The 21120-nt window shown below is 29.2% G+C and overlaps 1 protein-coding gene across 3 annotated transcripts in view; it reads right to left on the reverse strand.

Annotated features, from left to right (window-relative positions):
• LOC129944092 (frequenin-1) overlaps nucleotides 1-21120 on the reverse strand; it is a 303407-nt gene that overhangs the window by 211479 nt on the left and 70808 nt on the right. The window lies entirely within an intron of this gene.

Consider the following 21120-nt stretch of genomic DNA (forward strand, 5'->3'; position numbering starts at 1 on the left):
ATAGAAACAATTTTGTTTGTCAAAAGCAACGATGACCTCATTTTATAATCCTTATAGGTACGTACGTTATTTTTTTTTTTCAAATCTTTGTTTTTGTATTCAAATATCCTTGAGCGATCGAGTTTTCCAACCGAGCAAAAGGAAACATTTGCATATGGTTTTCAAAGCTTAGGCAAAAACGAGGACCTGCAATTAAAAGCAATTAAGCAAAAATGAAATAGAAGAAAAAGTTGCTTGGTGTAAGGAATACTAATTTGAATTTAAACTTCTCACGCACTTTCGTACTCAAGTCATGTTTTTTAATCACATTCTCGTAGATTTTAAAAGTTGAGGTGATTCACACAAATAGGTGATGACTGATGGGATGTGACATGAAATGAGCCACATTTTTCAAGTAAGCCATCATCAACTCAAGACGTCTTATCACAATTATTATGATGTTTTGAAAAGGATATGTTATAGTGGAAAAAAATACGTTTTTATAACGTGATTTCATATTCTAAAGCGATGCGTGTTGAAACTGTGTATGTTCTTTTGTTTTAAATAGGACAAACAAATTTGCATGAATTATTGCATTTTTTAATTGCGGTTTAAGTTTCACGCGAAATTTTTGATTTATAATTTTGCTAAGCCCAGGTCACACACACAAATCCAGTCAGGAAACATCCTTGACAAGGTAAGAATTATAAATTACGTGACTGGATTTTATACTAACCTACCTCTATTTGTTTTTTAATAATTAATTTATAATTAACATTATATTTTCCCAGTTCATTAATAATTTCAATATGAAAACAGATTTGAAAGAAAAAAAATAATTTTTGCAACGTCAACAGAAATATTTAAAATAATTATTAAAAACACAAATATTTAACTATGGTTCTATAAATTGTGTCGTAATAATGGGACGGTGATAGACATGTGTAGTTTTATTGAACTTTCGATAAGCATAATTAAAATGCCTAAAGGTTCAGTAAGAGTAGCAGCATTATTTGTATTACTAAGATTAAAAACTAATGATTTAAAATTTGATCATTTTATGCTTATTTACAGCTTTGGTTCAACGCTTCTTTTAAAGGGCGCAAAATTATTAACTTCCCATAGGAACTTAAAGTAATCGGTCCGATTTGTCGAATTGACAATTTTGACATTTCTCGACGTTTCAAGGTCCCTAGTTTTTCGAAGCTTTTTTCGTCGTCCATAGCTCAAGAACCAGTAGAGATATTGATTTCAGAAAGATTGCTTTTCGGACACTTTTGTAGAAAAATCGCATTGACAATTTTTTACAAAATAATAAAAACCTAAAAATAAATTAACAAAAGTTGGAAATAATTGATTTTGGACTTAAATATCTTTTCAAAACTTTAAGGTATTGACTTTAAACTAATTATATCTTTTAAAAAATATTGTTGTCAACATTGAGTTAAATTTTAAGACAGATTTCTTACAAAAAATAAAAACCTAAACAAAAATAATAAAAGTTGTTAAAAATTCAAAATATTGGCTTCAGTTTTATTTTATTTCTCAGAAAATATTGTTTTCGACATTCGTTTATTTTTTATAACAATCAAACAGTCGGTTTAAACAAAAAAATAAAATCTACAAAAAATGGTACGCAAATTTTGTAAAAATCGATGTTCGGTTCTCAATACTTCTCAAATTAATTTCATTCACCCAATATGTATTATTTTGTTGATACAAGAAATAAAAACTTTTATTAAATGCTATTACAATTTGGTAAAAATTGGTTTTCTAACTAAAAAACTCCTTAACACAACTGGATTTTGAAATAAAACTATTTTATTATATACAAAATATTGTTGGTAATTTGGAAATTTTTAAGAATAATTAAACTGACAACTTTTTTAAAACAACGCGAAACCTGCAAATTTTCAAGCAAGACAAATTGACAGACATGGATTTGAAGATAGTAGCGTGGGTCGCAATCCCAGCTTCTCGTTTTATTACAAATTGCTTGAAGTAAAAATAAAACTTCAAAAAAAGCATCGGCAAACAAAAATTGTATCTTTGTTCAAAATGTTTTATTAAAATACTACACAATTTTTTCTAGACACATCTCTTTGTCAAAATAAACAGGTTCACAAGGTTATAAGTTGCAAACAAATTCTACTTTCTGATAGTTTTATAGCCTTAATGTAAATCTTAATCAAAAATTACTCTAAAACTTTAGGTTTTTGAATTACATTACATTTTAAAAATCGAAAAAGAAACACGTAATCTAAAGCTTTTTGAGTCAACCCATATTCATGAAAAAGAAAACTACTTCCTTAATAAAGTTTGTTATGGTTTTCAAAACTTTAATTAGTTTAAATATTTTCTAGTGTCTTCAGAAAATAGTCTAACTTTTGTTTGACTTTTATTAAGTAAACATAAACGTTTTTTATTTATATTCAAACATTAATCTTTAAAATGCAAAAACTTGCCATTTTAAGCTGTTAAAAGCTTTAAACGTGTTGCTTTAGTGGCTTTTCCATAAATAACCTGAACTTAATAGTGCCAACATATTTACAACATTCCTAAAAATGATCCTTAACTATTGAATTCTCCATATTTATTATTTTAATATCTACATTCATTTGAGCTCAAATTCGTATCATCACAAACTTTGTTTAAATAAATTGCCCAACACAAATTTCAAAATGAAAACGTGCTGCATCTTTAACATTTAAAAATGATTTGAATAAATCCCTAACCAAGATAAGAATATTAAAGACACAAACCATAAATCTTTAATTACCAATGTTACGAGTACATTCTTCTTGGGATAAGTTTTTGTTTTCAGTATGTTTCCATTATGACTTATAAGGTGTCCCTGACGTATGGATTGCATTGGCTCCACCCGCCCATAAAAACAATTCACATGGTTCATCCTTTCCCTTTCCATTTTTTCCTAACGTATGAAAGAACTCATCCCAAAAAATATGAAATTCCGGGAAAGAAAAGGTGTGTGCATTCGATTGGTTCGTTCAAATACATAAACCATTTCTTTGGATATATTATTTCCCCAGTATTTCATATTTCATTATAATTAAAACTTAAGTTTTTCATTAAATAAATAAAAAACAGTTCGCATAGTTTAGAAAAAAAATTTCTTTTTTTTGAAACCTTATTTTTTCAAAAGGGGGGAGGTGTGAGAGCCAAAAAAGGCGATATGATAGGACTTCATACTATTTTCCAAAAAAGCTTCACATGCTGTTGGATTTGACCCCTCTTACATAATTCTTAAAGAAACTGAATTAATTCTGCTTAGACTGTTTTTAATAGAAAGAGGCTAAAAGATTGTTGAGTACTTTTTGATTTTGTAATGAATCTGTCATCTAAAAAGGGCAATCACATTAGCATAAATTTATTAAAATATATTGGAAAACCTAAAAATAAAGTGGAAAACGGCTGTTTTTAACGTTTGGTTGGATCGTTTTGAAATTAACTCCATGTTTTTTAATTATGAAAGCCTTAAATTCAAGGTAACTTCAAATAAAGACTAATAACTAATTTGAATTTTCAAAAATGAATTAAAAGACTAAAATGATTAAAACTGTATGTGGAACCAACCATTTTTAGTTGCCTTTAACATTTTTTTTCTAGAAGCATAATAGAATCTGGTGGGTTATAAAATTGTAACGTGAGAAATTCAGAGAAACTTAATCCTTTAAAAAAGAAAACCTAATATTATCTTACTATAAAGTACCATACATCTACATAATAAGCATTGTTAACCTTAAATCTTTAATTGAATTTTTGGCACTTGAACATTTCTTAGACTAATCGATACATTTTAATACGAAAGGCACTTTATCAATACGTTTTATGGTCTTTTATAAAATCAAATTTCACCCTTTTCAAGAACTTCTTTTAGGGTTGAATTAAAATTTGTATACGTATTTTTTTTACGTATTTATAAATTCATAAGATACTACATTCAATTTCCATTTATCGTTTTAAATTAAATTCTTGGGGTGTAAAGTCTTAATCTTAATCAATAAAAGAAATCGTGCATCATCTACTTCTATTATACATAATGCATATTTCGAGTAAAAAATTCAATTTAAAAATTCACCCTTTTTCTTACCAAGAAATCTAAAACAAAATCTTAGTAAAATAGAAAAACCTCCCCCTCTTCATTTAAAATTCTAAAAAGGTTTAAGCCTAAACGAAGGAACAATAGAATAAAGACAATTTTAACACTTTCTTAACGCCCACGACCATCGATGACGACTCCCACACAGAAATAGAACTTCATTAGTTATTTAATTTCACGCAAACCATCCGAGAAAACTGATGCCTCGAGGTAACCTTTTTTGGAAACTTTATTTAAAATTTCGCCCCCACCCAAAAGAAAAAAAAAAGAACAATTTTAAACTTTATTTACGTTCTTACGAAACTGTTCGAAGTGTACACACAACATGTCCTAATTTCAATCCTTCGATTTAACAAAACCCAGAATAACCGGAAACGGAAGAAGACACTACATCAGGATGTAGAAATCCTAACGAGGTATTTTCAAAAAACGAACACTTTTTTTTTCCTCTTCCTCACCTAATTTTGCTGGAACAAAATTGAAATGGTCACGTATACAAATAAAATGATGAAAAAAAATCAACTAAACAAAAGGACAAACAATTCGAAAGTCCCTCCAACACGTCCCAAATCCTCACCCAAAAAATGAAAAGTACAAGTAATTCGAAACTTGTTAAGAAATACTATTTTTCTTCGTGTTCTGTTTTGTTATCCTTTCCGAAGACGTTTTTTCTTCCTAAAGTCCTTTTTTAAGGCGACTAACGAAGGATATGGGGGAAGCGGGAAGTGGGCCTCATTGTGTATAGTTGTAGCGCTTAATCGTTTTCGCATTGTTATGCGACAGACAGACAGAGCCAAATCCAGAGCACATTGGTCCGACGACTTGTCCGACGACGAGCGATGGACTATATAACAACGACAATGAGAATGAGAATGAGAAAGTTATTCCTTTAAGACAACGTCTTGTGCTCGTAGGCGTTTAGTAGAGACTTAAAAAAGATTTGGCGAAAAAGATAAACTCGCAAGATCTAAGTCTGCCTACGTTACGTTTTTGTCCCTCGTCACCATACCCTCCAGTTTCTTTTCCAACTTCCTCCTACCAGCCGTTAGGTGTGATTACATGAAATGTTTAACATCTTTCGCCTTCGGGCAAGGATAAATTATAATTGAAGGAAATGCTTTAAAATTTTTCATTTTTTTTTCTGAAACTTGAATAGCAGCTATTTTCTCAGAGCGAACAAGGATAACAGTGATGTTTTATATTTTGTTGTTGCTGCCGTGAAAAAAGCGAAGAAAAAAACATTTTCTATATTCCCGAAAAACCTTTAGTGTAAATGGTTAGCGTTACGTGTTCTACATGTTTCCTGGGGCAGTTCATGGCTTTGAGGGATGTTACACCACGGCGGCGGTGGCTTCAATATACAGTTCAAGGTTGAAAACCTGCTCCTACAAAATGATTTGTGGGGCGTTCGAAATTCGAATGTTGAAAGAAACATACGTCAAATAGGCGCGTGACGTGGAAAAAACATATCATCATGAAAGGTTGTTTTTTTTCTTTCTCAGAAGAATACATATTTTAAATAAGAAAAAATATCCTATTGTATTATATTTTATCAACATTTTGTTGATGAGAACTAAACATATAGCTACGAATATACATCTGTTAGTATATAGACGACTCATCACTTTTTCATAAAAGTTTATTCTTATTCTTTTTGTTAGATGAATTTCCAACAAAAAGGGAACGATTGTTCTTGTTTCTTTGTCAGGCAGTGTGATTTATGATGAAAAACTTATGTTTTCAGATGAGATAAAGTGAGCCTTTAGAAAAATGTTTACATGTTCCAAGCCCCAAAATTAAAGTAAATATTGTACATCAAAAATGTTCTTCTTTATTAGAAAAAACTTGAATTTTTCCCTTTTGGAAACAAATTTTGAAGAACTGAAAAACTTTCTCATGTATCGTCTAAGTGTATATTTTGAAAAGGCTCAAAATTAAAAATGGGCATATTTTGGGGATAATATTAAAATAAAAAAAAGAAGCACCTAATGATATATTTCTTTTATAGTTCTTTTGTTTCTTAATTTTGGAATGGTTTCTTTTAAGGGACTAGTGTTCAATTTATTACTACTTTCCTAAAAACTTGCAACTGATAAGTGTTGGTAATAAATAAAATTCCAAATATATGTAGGCAAGCTTAAGCTGTTGAAGTTTGAAAAAATTGTCCAATTATTATTACTTTGAAACACTTGCGGTTATTAGCTATAAAGCAAATTGTTAAATGTGACCTAACTAAATTTTGCAACGAGAACCTCATATTCTAAAGTGCTGAATCATCAGTTTTGAATCTGACTTTCTTGTTCTACTACCTTTTTAAAAACGAGTTCAATGATTCGAATCAAAAGCTTCTTAATTTGAGTAAATAATTGTTAATCTGAATCTACTAATTTTCTTATATCTATGCTTCTAGGAAATTACTCCACAAATTTTGATATAATTTTTCAAATATGCTTTTGAAAAAAAAAAATACAAAAAAATGAGATTTTCAAAAATATATTCAGGATTAACAAATTTGAATAAGGTCTAGAGTTGAATCGTTTAGAAGAAAAATCGTGAAAAGTGATGTAATAATTTGGAAATTTCATTTAAAAAAATGAAACTCAATGCTTATTAAAAAAAACCTAACAATAAAAACGTGTAGAGTTAAATTTGTATTTTTTTTATCAAAAAACATTTTTGCAAATAATTGTTATAAATTTAAATGAATTTGTTTTTATTAAAAAAATATTTGTATTTATCTTAAGGTTAACATTTTTCAAAATTCAAATAATTATTATATTTTTTTAAGTGTGTAATGATAAGGCCTTATGTCCCTAGAGTTTGAAATTCTCTTTTTAAAAGTCCCCAATGTCAAAAAGATTATGGCTATAGGAAAAACCTTAAAGTATTTATCTTTCGAATTTTAGTGTTAAAAGTGTTGCAAAATTATTCATTATTCTTACCACTCGAAAAACTCAAATGCACTTATTTCAAAGCTGCATATATCTTAAATATTTAAGCTTACAACTCAGAAGATTTTTTACCGATTGACTTGAAAAAAGGGTGATTTTTTTGAGGTTAGGATTTTCATGCATTAGTATTTGACAGATCACGCGGGATTTCAGACATGGTGTCAAAGAGAAAGATGCTCAGTATGCTTTGACATTTCATCATAATTAGACTTACTAACGAGCAACGCTTGCAAATGATTGAATTTTATTATTTTTTTATCGACAAATTTATTATTATTTTTATCGACAAATTTGTAAATAAGCAAAATTGCCGCATTTGGAGTGAAGAGCAACCAGAAGCCGTTCAAGAACTGCCCATGCATCCTGAAAAATGCACTGTTTGGTGTGGTTTGTACGCTGGTGGAATCAATTGACCGTATTTTTTCAAAGATGCTGTTTGACGCAACGTTACGGTGAATGGCGATCGCTATCGTTCAATGCTAACAAACTTTTTGTTGCCAAAAATGGAAGAACTGAACTTGGTTGACATGTGGTTTCAACAAAATGGCGCTACATGCCACACAGCTCGCGATTCTATGGCCATTTTGAGGGAAAACTTCGGAGAACAATTCATCTCAAGGAATGAACCGGTAAGTTGGCCACCAAGATCATGCGATTTGACGCCTTTAGACTATTTTTTGTGGGGCTACGTCAAGTCTAAAGTCTACACAAATAAGCCAGCAACTATTCCAGCTTTGGAAGACAACATTTCCGAAGAAATTCGGGCAATTCCGGCCGAAATGCTCGAAAAAGTTACCCAAAATTGGACTTTCCGAATGGACCACCTAAGACGCAGCCGCGGTCAACATTTAAATGAAATTATCTTCAAAAAGTAAATGTCGTGGACCAATCTAACGTTTTTTTTTAAAAAAGTTCTCAAGCTCTTAAAAAATCACCGTTTATCTTAAAAATAAGTAAACTTTGTGTTAAACTTCCCAAAAACCAGACTTGATTTAAATTTTGTTAAACAGAGAATAATGCAAAAAGGTGCAAAAGATCCTCTTGATATAGTCCAAAATTTCTCACGAAGCAATAACGCTTACGACTTAAACTAAATTTTAAAATATATATTTTAACTCGATACTAAACTGATAGAATTAACATTTAATAAATCAAAAAAAAACTGAGAAAAAATATTTTTGACCTCGAATATTTACCGTAAAATATTGATTTTATATCCAAAATAATTGTACGCAACGAAGAATAATACAAAAAGCCTAAAAAATGTCTACAAATTAAAAAAAATTGATTTTCCACTCAAATATCTTTTCAAAAAATTAGGATTTTGGGTTGAAACAAAATGTATCTTATAGAAAATATTGTTTTCAACATTCAGTCAAATTTAGAGAACAATTGAATTCATGCTTTTTTTACAAAAAATAACAACATAAAATTACTAAAACTTGGTGGAAATGTATTTTTGGCCTAAACAATTAAAAATATTGGCTTGAAATTTAATTTTATAGAAAATATTGTTTTCAACATTCAGTTAGTTTTTTTAAAATTCAAACAGTCAGTTTTTTCCTGAAAATTTACAAGAAATATTACACAAAATTTGAAAAAAAATTATTGTTCGATTCTCAATATCTCTTAAAATCATGAGGGTATTGACTTCAAAATGATTTTATTATGTGCTAAATTTTCTTAGAAAAAAAATCTATATTTAATTACAAATGCTAAGTAAAAACTCTTCAAAAAAAAGCTTCTAAAATTGGAAAACATTGATTTTCGACTAAAAATCTCGTTCAAAAATAGGTTTTGAAATGAAACTATTTCATCATATTTAAAACACAAAAACAAATTTTACTTAACAAAACATGAACACCTGAACAAATATATTTTGTCAAAACCAAATAACTAACTATTGCAGTTGGAATATTTCGTCGCAAGGAATTTATTGGCTCATTATGATTGAAAAATAAAAAAGTTGTTAGTCCAGCCATGGACCTTTAAACGTTATCCTTAAATTCTGCATAACTACTGTATTAAAATTAATCACTCAAAAAAAAAATAAGCTCTAATGGGCCAGTTACAGCCATCATTAGTTTTCCTCATTGAAACCAAACATTGGAATTTTTCGACAGGTTGGTTATAGATTTTATTTAAATCAAGCAATCGAGGTAAACGTTCATCATAAAAAGGAAAACTGACAATTGAAAATGCCAACAAAATGAAACACTTTCAGTTTAACGATTATTTTCCAAAATGTTAAATCAACAAACATCTCTTCATTGAAAACGATTTGTCATTGAGAAATTTAAAATAAACATTAAGAAAAGTTCTGGCTTAAATATTGTATACTTTTAGTAGAAAAAAGCTACAACTCATTAGTTTTAAATAGACACAACTAAAGTACTTAAAATCTCGAATAAAATATTGAATGTTGAAAACCAAAGATAGCTATAACCAGCCTCCAAGGTAGATTAGCCTTAGAAAAGAAAAATGCAATCAACTTAAGTTGGTAACAAATTTTTAAATTTCCATAATTATTAACTCAGTTTTTGATCGTTTTCGAACAAAATTTGTATAAAACAAAAATTTGAATTCTAAACATTTTATTTAAATTATTTTTTTTTTTCAAACGAACAAAATTAACTCGCATTATATTATTCACTTGAATTTTTATTTTACATTAAAATTGTTTTTACAGTAATAAAAAAATAATTTTTAAAACTCTGAATATGAATGCTTTCTTAAATCTAAAATTCAATATTCCTGCATTAATGTTCAGTACTGCTGTATTTAAAAAATTATGGAACAACTTTCTTTGTGGCACATGGACAAATTTTCTACATTAACTGATGATAGATCCTTGATTAAGCCGCTTACACTGAGACGAAGAATTAAGGATTGTACTCACAGAATCTGGTCACACTATTATCAAATGGGGGGGGGGGTGAGGTTCACACACTTTAAATATAGATGAGTTTTGACTCACCTTACTCACTTAAAAATGTTCATTAATGTTAAGTAAAGGAGGCTGACTACATTAATAGAGCGTAATGTGCATCTTAACCTTACATTTACAAATTTCAAGGACTAAAGTCATAACTTTAGTTATACATTTAATTTAAAACACTGTTGTCCAGCAAGGTATGGTCTAACTTTTTTTTTGGACGACTCTATAAATATGAAAAAATTCCATGATTCCAACAGTTTTTTAAAAATGTCATATTCATATATTGGAAAATCAATAGAGCGGTTTTTTTAATTGATCTTCACATATAACATTTTTAAATCTTGTCTCCAGTTGTTAAGTGTTTATAAATATTATAAAGGTCACCCTTTCTGAGATATCGAGTTATGTTAAACAAAAATCTATTTATTTTTAAGAATCAAACAAAAAATATAATGACATTTTTGAAAATTAAAAAAAAAACTAGAAAGTTTTATAATTTTCGTATAAAAAATGAAAAATTAACGCCTTACGGTAATCGGCTTAAAACCATAATTTCAAAGTTTGAAATCAATCAAAACATAGCTATAAGATGTAGGGGCCAGGATAGACGAACGTCAATTTTACGAATTTTACGATCTTTTATTCAAGGTTTCTTTTTAAGAACCTAAATATTTTCTCTTTTTCTTACAAACAAATTTTATAAAAATAATTTAAAGCATTACTTAAGTTTTTCCTAATTCCAAATTGGATGAAGCAAAAATGTAAGTTGTTTTTGACAGCAAACTACTTTTTGGGAAATGTCGTTAATTTACTAACAAATCCTTGAATGAAATCTTTAGTTACACAACTTAACTGTATAAGCTTTTTGCCTTATGTGAACTCCTCTGGCTCGTCCATTGGTTGAAAGTTGATGAAATTGTACTACTTTATTGGGAAGGCTGAATTCTCGATTCATATTATGTTCTTGGTTCAGTCCTCAGTGTTAAAAGTATTACTAAATTTTGTTTCCAGGTAATGGCCTAGTCGTTGTAAAGCTTTGGTTCCCATCGATCACCGAAATCAAGCATCAGTGAGCGTGGTTAGTAAACATATGGGGAACCGTCTCAAAACCTATTGCGTGCTGTTCTTCCTGTCTGTTTTTCTTTCTCTTCTGTCCTTCCGTCTTGTATTAATGTCTTGTAATGTTATCAGCTTTCATAGTCTATTCACTTAAGGTGCTGTGATCTCTATTCTATACATTTATGTGCTGAGTAGTGTGTAATGTGAATTTTGTTTCCATATATATAAAATAAATAATTACAAATATAATGGAAGTCATATCCACTAACGAAATACGATTGTTTTGAATTCAAAGAAGTTCCTACGAAAATAAAAAAAAATATCTCACCTGGGAGAGGGGGGTTCATGAGCCCTAACATCCCATTCTCCCCTCATGGATCCGCCATTACACCATTACTAGTTTATTTTTATATGTTATGTGCCAACTCAAGAGGCAACATAGACCTAGGTACCTTCTGCTACCTTAACCTTCTGCTTCCTTAACCAAACCAAATAAATTTAATTTTAATTTCAAAATTCCCATCAACAACTACAAAAACAACCTGAAATCTACAATGATATTTTGGGAATTTCAATTTTCAAGAACTTCAACCACTTCTGGATAATAAATCGTAGAAACGTGTATGATGCTCTACCATCATATTTCACCACATTCTATATTTCACTCACTCGAAAAAAAAGAAACAAAAATCCTAAAATAAAAATCAAAGAGTCAAACTTTCTGCCAAGAACATCGCGTCTTCGTTTTGTACCAAAAAAAAACCAACAAATAAAAATAACAACCAAAAACAAAATGCCACATTTCAAGATGATTTTTCGTTCCTTTTGGAATACAAACAACTTTCTAAAAGATATTCCAATAAAAAAGCAACAAATTTCTCTCTGACAAGACAACATCGAGAAATAAATATCCAAGAAAAGCGCAAAAAGCAAAGGATGAACTTCCTTCAAACTAATACAAACAATATATTTACAAACATATATTCGTATATTATCTTTCTTCATCTAAATACATACAGGGTACCGTTAAGACTAAGATTGTATTATTTCAATGATGCTGGGGGATGGGGGTAGTGTTTTGGTGAGAGTGGATTTAATTTCTTCTAGCATTTGATATTGCAAGTCATGCAGTTTAAGGATGCTGCCAGTAGCGGTAAAGGAAAATAAGGGTTTGTTGTAGAATCTCTTGTGGATCTTAGAATAATTCATACACGAGAACAGTTTTAGAATTTGTGTTTTAACAAAAATGTAAGTTCTATGAAATGTTATCGCAAAATATGAAGAAGTATAAATGCGGGGATTGTTCTTCTTGTTCTCAGATTAATATTGAGTTTTCTTAAATTTTCAATTACAAAATAGTGCAGATTTCAGGGAACCACTGTGTTGAAATTTAAATTTAGGATTTTGAATTTTCTACCGAAGAGAAAATTATCATTAAATTATTAAAAGGTCAAATTGGTATAAGAACTATAACTGTTTTTTTGTTGTGGTGAAAGAGAGGAAGACCTGAACTTTAGAAAACTATTTTCAGAAGTGATTTGACGGTATTTTATCTTCTAAAATAAATATTTGAGGTGAATGAATATAACAACTTTTAAAAAAAGCCATCAGTACAATTAAATCAAAAGTTTTTCAATAATTTGCAAAATATATTTTATTTTGTTTTTCTTTGAATTGTTAGTACTTACAAATATAAAACAAACTTGGGAGGTTTATTAAAATGAACTGCAATGAAGGTCAAACTAATTGAATATTATGTTAAAAAAAAAAAACAATTCTATTATTTTAACCTAAACATTACATTGGCGTCATTTTAAGGTGCAAAATTAAACCGCTGTTTCTGTAGCTATGATCACAGATACTATAGTTCCAACTCTATTATCTGTGCTATGATGCTGGAAACACGAATTTGTCAAAAAGGACCTCCTCGAGCTGTAAGGCCTAACCTTGTTATGGAGAGTTCGAAAAACATCAACATAAAGGTGTGTCCTTCAGTTTATGGTGAAGTGTTGTTTTAACCAAATTTCAAGTGTTTCCATAAACTATCGAATATATGAAAGTTTTGAAATCAGGACTTCCTCAAGAATATACTTTCAAAATGTCTTTCAAAGAGAGGAAAATGATTTTATACAACATCTCATAATGATGATGGGTACTGAGACCTCGAGGTTGATAAATGGTGTAGCATTTCATGTACTTAATGTGGTGTAGTTTCAGACAAAAATACTAAGCCATTTTTATCACGCTTAAATCGAACAATTTCTGAAACCAGAAATAGCTGTTAATCCCCACATGAGTCCATAATTGTCGATTATCTCTAATGGAGATGGCGCAACAATTTAATATTCACCTTTGCTGGGTGCCGGGCCATAGAGACATTCCAGGTAACTTTAAGGCAGGTTAACTCGCAAGGAATGGTATAGTACAGTCCATCTTACCACGTTTGGCGAGTACTGGCATACCAATCGCTACTTGTAAATTGCTGCTAATGAAAGACGCTGTGAGGAGGGCAGGCACCAGGTGCAACAACATCACCACGTGTCAAGCAACAAAAAATATCAAAAATATCTGGTCAACACTGGAAGCGTGTAAGGTGCTTGATATCTCTAAGTAAATCGCATATAAGCTAGATAATAGGTGTCATAACCAGACACTGTCTGATAGGAAAGCACGCCACGCGACTAGGCGTATTCTCAAATGACTTGAAGGAGCTTTATGGACGAGGAAAAGGAGGAAACAGTTCTTCACCTTCTCTGTACATGCCCTGCTCTGGTTCGAAAACACAAGAATTACATAAAAGAATTCTAATTTAACGATCTAAATCATATCAGCATAATCAGCCTCTCACGTTTCGTAAGGGACTCAAACTGGTTTCATTGAGCTTAGGAGAAAGCCTCAAGATTCATGTGCTATCACAATGGATTATTAAACTGACCTAAGTGTGTCCGTTTCCATCTTGGATAGCCACTATAACCTAACCTAACCTAACCCCACATGTGATTTCAGCATACACTGTGCGCACTCCGCTCAAAATAAAATTGCACTACAAAGGATTATTTTCGGTTATTGAATATTTGAAACATTTTAGGATTTGGTTGGGCTTCATGTCTATCCCGGACTTGACCACACCAGACTTTGTTTTGAATTGTTATTTAAAATTTACAGTAAAAGTAAATAAACCCACTACAGAAAGAGAGCATTCCTGTAGCCGCTTTTCCTAGAAGTTCAAAGTAGTGTTATTAAATACGCTCTAAAAATAGCCCGTCTTTGTAAGTAAGACGCTCAAGCCTGACGCTATAATTTTCCAAAACAATCCCTAACTCTTACATCAAAATAAATTAGGTGCTGCGACAATCCGTTGAGAAGTATGGTCTAATGATTTACAACTCTCAACCATTCTTTTGTGCGACTGATGGTGTCATTGATGGAGGGGTCCTACAGTTTTACGCCGAATCCGAACGGCTATTTTGAGAAAGTATTTTCATGACAACAAGATTAGTCAATTCCTCACAAAAGTCAGTCCCGTGAAAAAACTTTATTTGGCACAGACAGGGATTGAACTCAAAACCTCTGGAATGACAGTCCTAAGCACTAACCATTAATTAAAGCTGTTGTTTATTTGTCAATATTAATTGAAGTTTTAGCGATTTTGAAAAGTTCGTCGATAATAAATTAGTTACTAAATGTTAAAAACAATACTTTGTATTAATTTGAGGTCAGTACTCATTGGTCGTGTATAAAAATAAACTATTGTGTAGAATTTTGAAAGTTTTGAAAGGCATTTCTTTACATTTTGATTTTATTATCTTTACCAAAACTATAAAAATGTTAATAGGTTTCCTCTAAGCATTTTGGAAACCCTAGAGGCCAAGAAGTAACCAAACTACAAAATATATCGGAATTTAAAAATATGAATTAAGTAAACATATCATTGACTGCATTTTATAATTTTGTTTGAAATAATTAATACAGAAAAAACGGATGACCATCGTCATTGCGATGACGTCTTTTTTAACGTTTCACGGTGCATATCAACTGCTTGCAAAACACGTAGGATTTTTGCAATTTATTGATTTTTGACAAAATTAAAAATTTGCATACAAAACTGAAACATAATTGTTAACAACAAATGAACTACGCAATGTTAAAAAAATGACCCTTCCTTTTTTGCCTGAAAAATTTACTTAATAAGATGTACTCAAAATTTCGACTTAATCTATTGAAAATTGCCGGAATTATGAGTCCGGAAAATTTAAAAAGCTGGTTTGAGATAAACACGTTTGAAGTTAAGTTCAGTTGTAAATTATTGATAATTTTTCAATCCCTTTAATTGCGAACATTTGAAAAATGAGTACCAAAAGGTTTTACGGCCATAATCCACTGACAAAAAACTTTTGAGACCCTAAGAAACAAATTCAAATACAAAAAAAAGAGGCTGGGATGCGACCTACTTCAGATCCCGTCTGTCGATTTTTCTTGCTTAAAAGTTTGTATATACGAGTATGTACTCGTATCAATTTTTACCAAATTCGCGTACTATTTTTTGTAGATTTTATTTTTTATGAAAAAACGGATTGTTGCATTTTTATATAAAAATTACTGAAGATCGAAAACAATATTTTCTGTGAAATAAAATAAATTTTGGAGCCAATATTTTTAATTTTTGAAAAGATATTTAAGCCTAAGATGAATATTTACCAACTTTTGTTATCTTTTTTTTAGGTTTTTAATTTTTTGTAAAAAAACTGTCAAGTCGAATTTTTCAAAATTTTACTGAATGTTGACAACAATATTTTTTGAAAGATAAAAGTAGCTAAAAGCCAATATCTACAATTTTTGAAAAGATATTTGAGTCGAAAATCAATTTTTACCAACTTTTATACATTTTTTTAGGTTTTTATTTTTTGTAAAAAAAACTGTCGATTAGATTTTTCTCAACATTTTTGAAAATGTTGAAAACAATATTTCTTATAAGATAAAATAAGTTTGAAGCCTAAATTTCAAGTTTTTGAAAAGATATTTGAATCGATATTCAATTTTTACCAACTTTGAGTAATGTTTTTTTTAGATATTTATTTTTTATAAAAAAAACTGTCAATTTGATTTTTCTTAAAATTTTATCAGATTTCAAAAACATTATTTTTCGTTGCACAAAATTGTTTTGGAGATGAAATCATATTTTAGTCGTAAAATTTTGGAGGTGAAACATTTTATTTTCAGTTTTTTTGATTTATAAAAAAAACCGTTAAATGGATTGTTTTCAAAAAATATTCTTCTTTGATATCACGTTCCAATATGTTATATAAAATTAAATTCAGGTCTTTAGCATTTTTGGTTCGTAAGATATTTAGGGTTAACCAAAATTTTCATCTTTTTTTCAAACTGCTATGGTAAAAAAAACCACCCACACACTTTTCTTGAAAACCTTTCTACATCTTTTTGCCTTATTATCTGTATAACAACATTTATTTGAAATCGATATCTCTTCTGGTTCTTGAGCTTTGGACGACGAAAAAACGTAGCGAACGTACGGACGTATGGACGTACGAACGTACGTACACACGCACGCGCAGACATCTTTCTAAAAATGTTTTATTTCGACTCTATGGGGCCTTTAAACGTCGAGAAATGTTAAAATGTTCAACTTGACAAATCGGACCCATTACGATAACTTTCTATGGGAAGTTAAAAAATCTATTTCTTAAAAATTCTATTGAGGTCTTATCCCCAAAAAAAAAATGTGACCTTAAAACTTCAAGAAATGCCCAAATTTTTAATTTATTCGCAATTGGCCCTTTTTTTGTAATGCCAATAGAAATTCTAAAAAAATAACAACAACTGTTGAAACAAATAGATAATATATTTCGAATTCTTTGCGATTTAGAAGACTTTCCTATTAAAACCATAATAACGAAATAATACAATTGAATGAATGAATTAATAAGAATGTACAACAGTCTAGTAACTTATAACTCGCAACCACTCCTGTGTGCAAGTACTGTTGTTACGGATGGAAGGAACCTACAGTTTTAAGCCGAATGCGAACGGCTAAGTTGAGAAATCGCTTTTCATGGCAAGAATAATTGTTGGAGCATCTGTCAATTCCTCGCAATAGGCAGTACCCTTGAAAGAAATGTTAGATTTCATAGACAGGGATCGAACCCAAGACCTCTGGCATTCCATCCACATTTATAATACCCATTTTCATCAACAATCAATATTCTTTTTAAGTCAATACAAGGTATACACGTTTTTGCTTTATTTTGTTAACTTTGTCTGAAACGTAAATAATTTAAAAAACAAGCTATATCTTTATTTTAATTCCTCAACATTTTAACAAGATTATACTTATCAATTAAATGAGTTGAAAGGAATTAAAATAAAAGAGCAAAAATATTTAAAATTCTTTCATGCTTATTAAGGGGGCTTAAAAAACAAGAACTTTTATATTTTATTATTTATATTTAAAGTACTTCGATTATTTATTTTTCATCCTCTTATAATAATTTTTTTTCAAATAAATTCTTTTTGCTTCTGCAAAAATTAAAAATTTAAATGTTTAAAAAAGAATATTTTAAACGCAGTATTCTGCTAAATTTTACATAACAAAATGACATTCAAAGTCGAATAGAGAAACAAAAAAAAAACAGAAAAACAAAGTTTTTAACCTACAAAAAGAAAAATAAGCCTCATTAACCTTAATACCTATTCAACCCTGCCAGAATGTCAACTCATGTTAGTTTTACAACTTTTCCTAGACAAACATTTTAATACCTATACATAAAAATATACATATATGTACATTGCTCCAAAGTTAAAAGAAATAATAAAAAAACTTATAAAAAAAGACTGAAAAACATCTTTCATTCTATTCTTTTCATGTGAAATCCAAAAACAGCAAAAACAAAACTATTAAAAAGAGACAATGTAGGTAAACATCATTTAACTATCTATATGCATTTACAGGTGATATACACACGTGTAGTATACATGTAACTATAACGTATCTTCATGTTTTTATATCGTGTAAGAGTATTCTCCCAGAAGCTCTATATTCAGTGAGTTGATCTATGTTTATGAATTGTACAGTAATAAGTCATCCCACTGAATATTATGTATGAACATTTTAACCCTTTTCACTCATCTTTTCTTTTCAACATAACAGAGCTACTCAGTCAGAGTCACAAGGACAACCAGAAGAACTTGTCCCCATTTCTCTAGAAATGGTTTTTTTGTTCAAAAAAAAACATTGTTCAAAAAAAACCTTAAAACTGCAGGGTGAAGTAGAGCCATTTTGGAAGGGGTAGCTGAAATTAAACTGCAAGTCGTCTATAAATTTGTAAATTTGACATTTTTTAAACAAATCATGAAATAATTCTGTGTGACGGATAGATTTTGAAATAAAGAGGAAAATTAAAATTACTTTTTGGACATTCATTAAATTTTATTTCTGGCAGTGAAATATAGCTGGAAGTTTTATTTAAAATGGACTTTTACTCGAACTTCGATAAAATCTTTCACAACAAAAAAACATATTCATCGAAATTTATATAAAGTTATAAATTGAGGGCCTTGAGATGATGTTAATTCAAAAAACAGGCTGTATGCGACCCACACTGATAACTTCCCATCCCGTCTGTCGATTTGTTAAAGTTAAAAGTTTGTGGGTTTTCGCGTTGTGAGGTAAACGTTTTAAAATTACCACCAATATTTTTCATAGAATGAAATAGTTTTGTTTAATAGATTTTTAATCGGATACAAATTTGTATTAACTGTCAATTCGATTTTTCTAAGAAATTGTCCGAATGTTAAAAACAATATTTCTTATAACCTTAATAAGTTGGAAGCCATAATCTCAACTTTTTGAAAAATACTTAAGTCAAAAATCAATTTTTACCAACTTTTATAAATTTTTTGTTTTGGTTTTTATATTTTGTAAAAAAACTGTTAGTTCGATTTTTCTCAAAACTTCTAAAAATATTGAAAACAATATTTCTTACAACCTTAATAAGTTGGAAGCCATAATCTCAAACTTTTGAAAAATATTTAAGTCAAAAATCAATTTTTACCAACTTTTAGCAATGATTTTTTTAGGTTTTTATTTTTCATGAAAAAAACCTGTAAACTTGATTTTTCTCAATATTTTACCAGATGTTAAAGACATTATTTTTCATTGCACAAAATAGTTTTGGTGATAAAATCATTTGCTCGTGAAATTTTCGAGGTAAAACATTTTTTTCAGTTGTTTCAATTTATAAAAAACAGTTAATTATTTTTTTCCAAAAATATGCATGATTGAAATTAAGTTACAATAGATAGTATAAAATTGAATCCAAGTCCCCAGCGTCATTGGTTCCAGAGATATTTAGGGTTAACCGAAATTGTCACCTTTTTTTAAACTGCTGTGATAAAAAAAAAACAACCAAGCAATTTTCTTGAGAGCTCTTTTTGCATCTTTTTGCGTCTTTTTCCATTATTATCTGTATAATATAATTTATTTGAAGCCGATATCTCTTAAAGTTCTTGAGCTACGGACTACAAAAAAAACGTCCCACTCTTGTTACCATTTTGAACTTCTTTATACTAAAATTCAATTAAGAGCATTACATTTTAAAAATTCTTTAATAAGTTTTTAAAATATGTTATTCCAAAAGCGCTTAATACACACAAAAACGAGATTCTTAAGATTAAGTTAAGGCACAACATATTCCTTTTATAATGATTTTGTAAAGTACAAATCTTTGTCAATTAGAAACAATTTAAATCATTTTGGTATCTCTTTTAGTTTATGTCAATTCTCATTAGTTTTCAATTCTTAAAAAAGTAACTTCATGAATTAAGATAGATCCAAGATACTTTATACATGATTTTTTTAGATTTATAAAAAATTATATCTCAAAAACCAAATTTCGAAGTCCGATTTGAATCAAGAACAGTAAATTTGATTTATAATTTACAAATGTAAACTAAGCGGGTTATCGGCTTAACAAAAACGTTTATAAAAAGAGACTGGGATGCGACCCACACTGATAACTTCCCATCCCGTCTGTCGATTTGTCGTGCTTAAAAGTTTGTCTATACTCGTATCAATTTTTACCAAATTTTCGTACTATTTTTTGAAGATTTTATTTTTTATGAAAAAACGGACTGTTGGATTTTTATAAAAAATTTATACTGAATATCGAAAACAATATTTTCTGTGAAATAAAATAAGTTTTTTAATTTGTGAAAAAACTGTTTGAGTCGAAAATAAGTGTTTACCAACTTTTAGTATTGTTTTTTTTTTAGAGTTTTATCTTTTGTAAAAAAACTCTCAATTAGAATTTTTTTTAAATTTTACCAAATGTTGAAAACAAAATTTCTTATAAGATAAAATTAGTTTGAAGCCAATATTTAAAATTTTTGAAGAGATATTTGAGTCGAAAATCAATTTTTACCAACTTTTGTTAATTTTTTTTTCGGTTTTTAATTTTTGTACAAAAACTGTCAATTCTGTTTTTTTTTTTCAAACTTTAACTGAATGTTGACAACAAGATTTTTGGAAGACGAAAGTAAATTAAAGCCAATATCTCAAAGTTTTGAAAAGATATTTGAGTCGAAAATTAATTTTTACAACTTTTTTACATTTTTTTAGGTTTTTATTTTTTGTAAAAAAAAATGTCAATTAGATTTTTCTTAAAATTTTATCATTTTTCGTTGCACAAAATTGTTTTAGAGATGAAATCATATTTCAGTCGTAAAATTTTGGAGGTGACAAATTTTTTTTCAGTTTTATTGATAAAAAAACCGTTATATTGATTTTTTTTTCAAAAAATATACCCGTTTGGTATCACGTTACAATATATTATATAAAACTTAATTCAAGTCTCTAGCGTCATTGGTTCGTAAGATATTTAGGGTTAACCAAAATGTTCACCTTTTTTTCAAACTGCTATGGAAAAAAAAACCACCCACGCAATTTTCTTGAGAGCCCTTTCTGCATATTTCTGTCTTATTATCTGTATAACAAAATTTATTTGAAGTTGATATCTCTTTTGGTTCTTGAGCTATGGAGGACGAAAAAAACGTCGCGA

Source organism: Eupeodes corollae, chromosome 2, assembly GCF_945859685.1.
Source record: "Eupeodes corollae chromosome 2, idEupCoro1.1, whole genome shotgun sequence".
NCBI classification, from domain to species: Eukaryota; Metazoa; Arthropoda; class Insecta; order Diptera; family Syrphidae; genus Eupeodes; species Eupeodes corollae.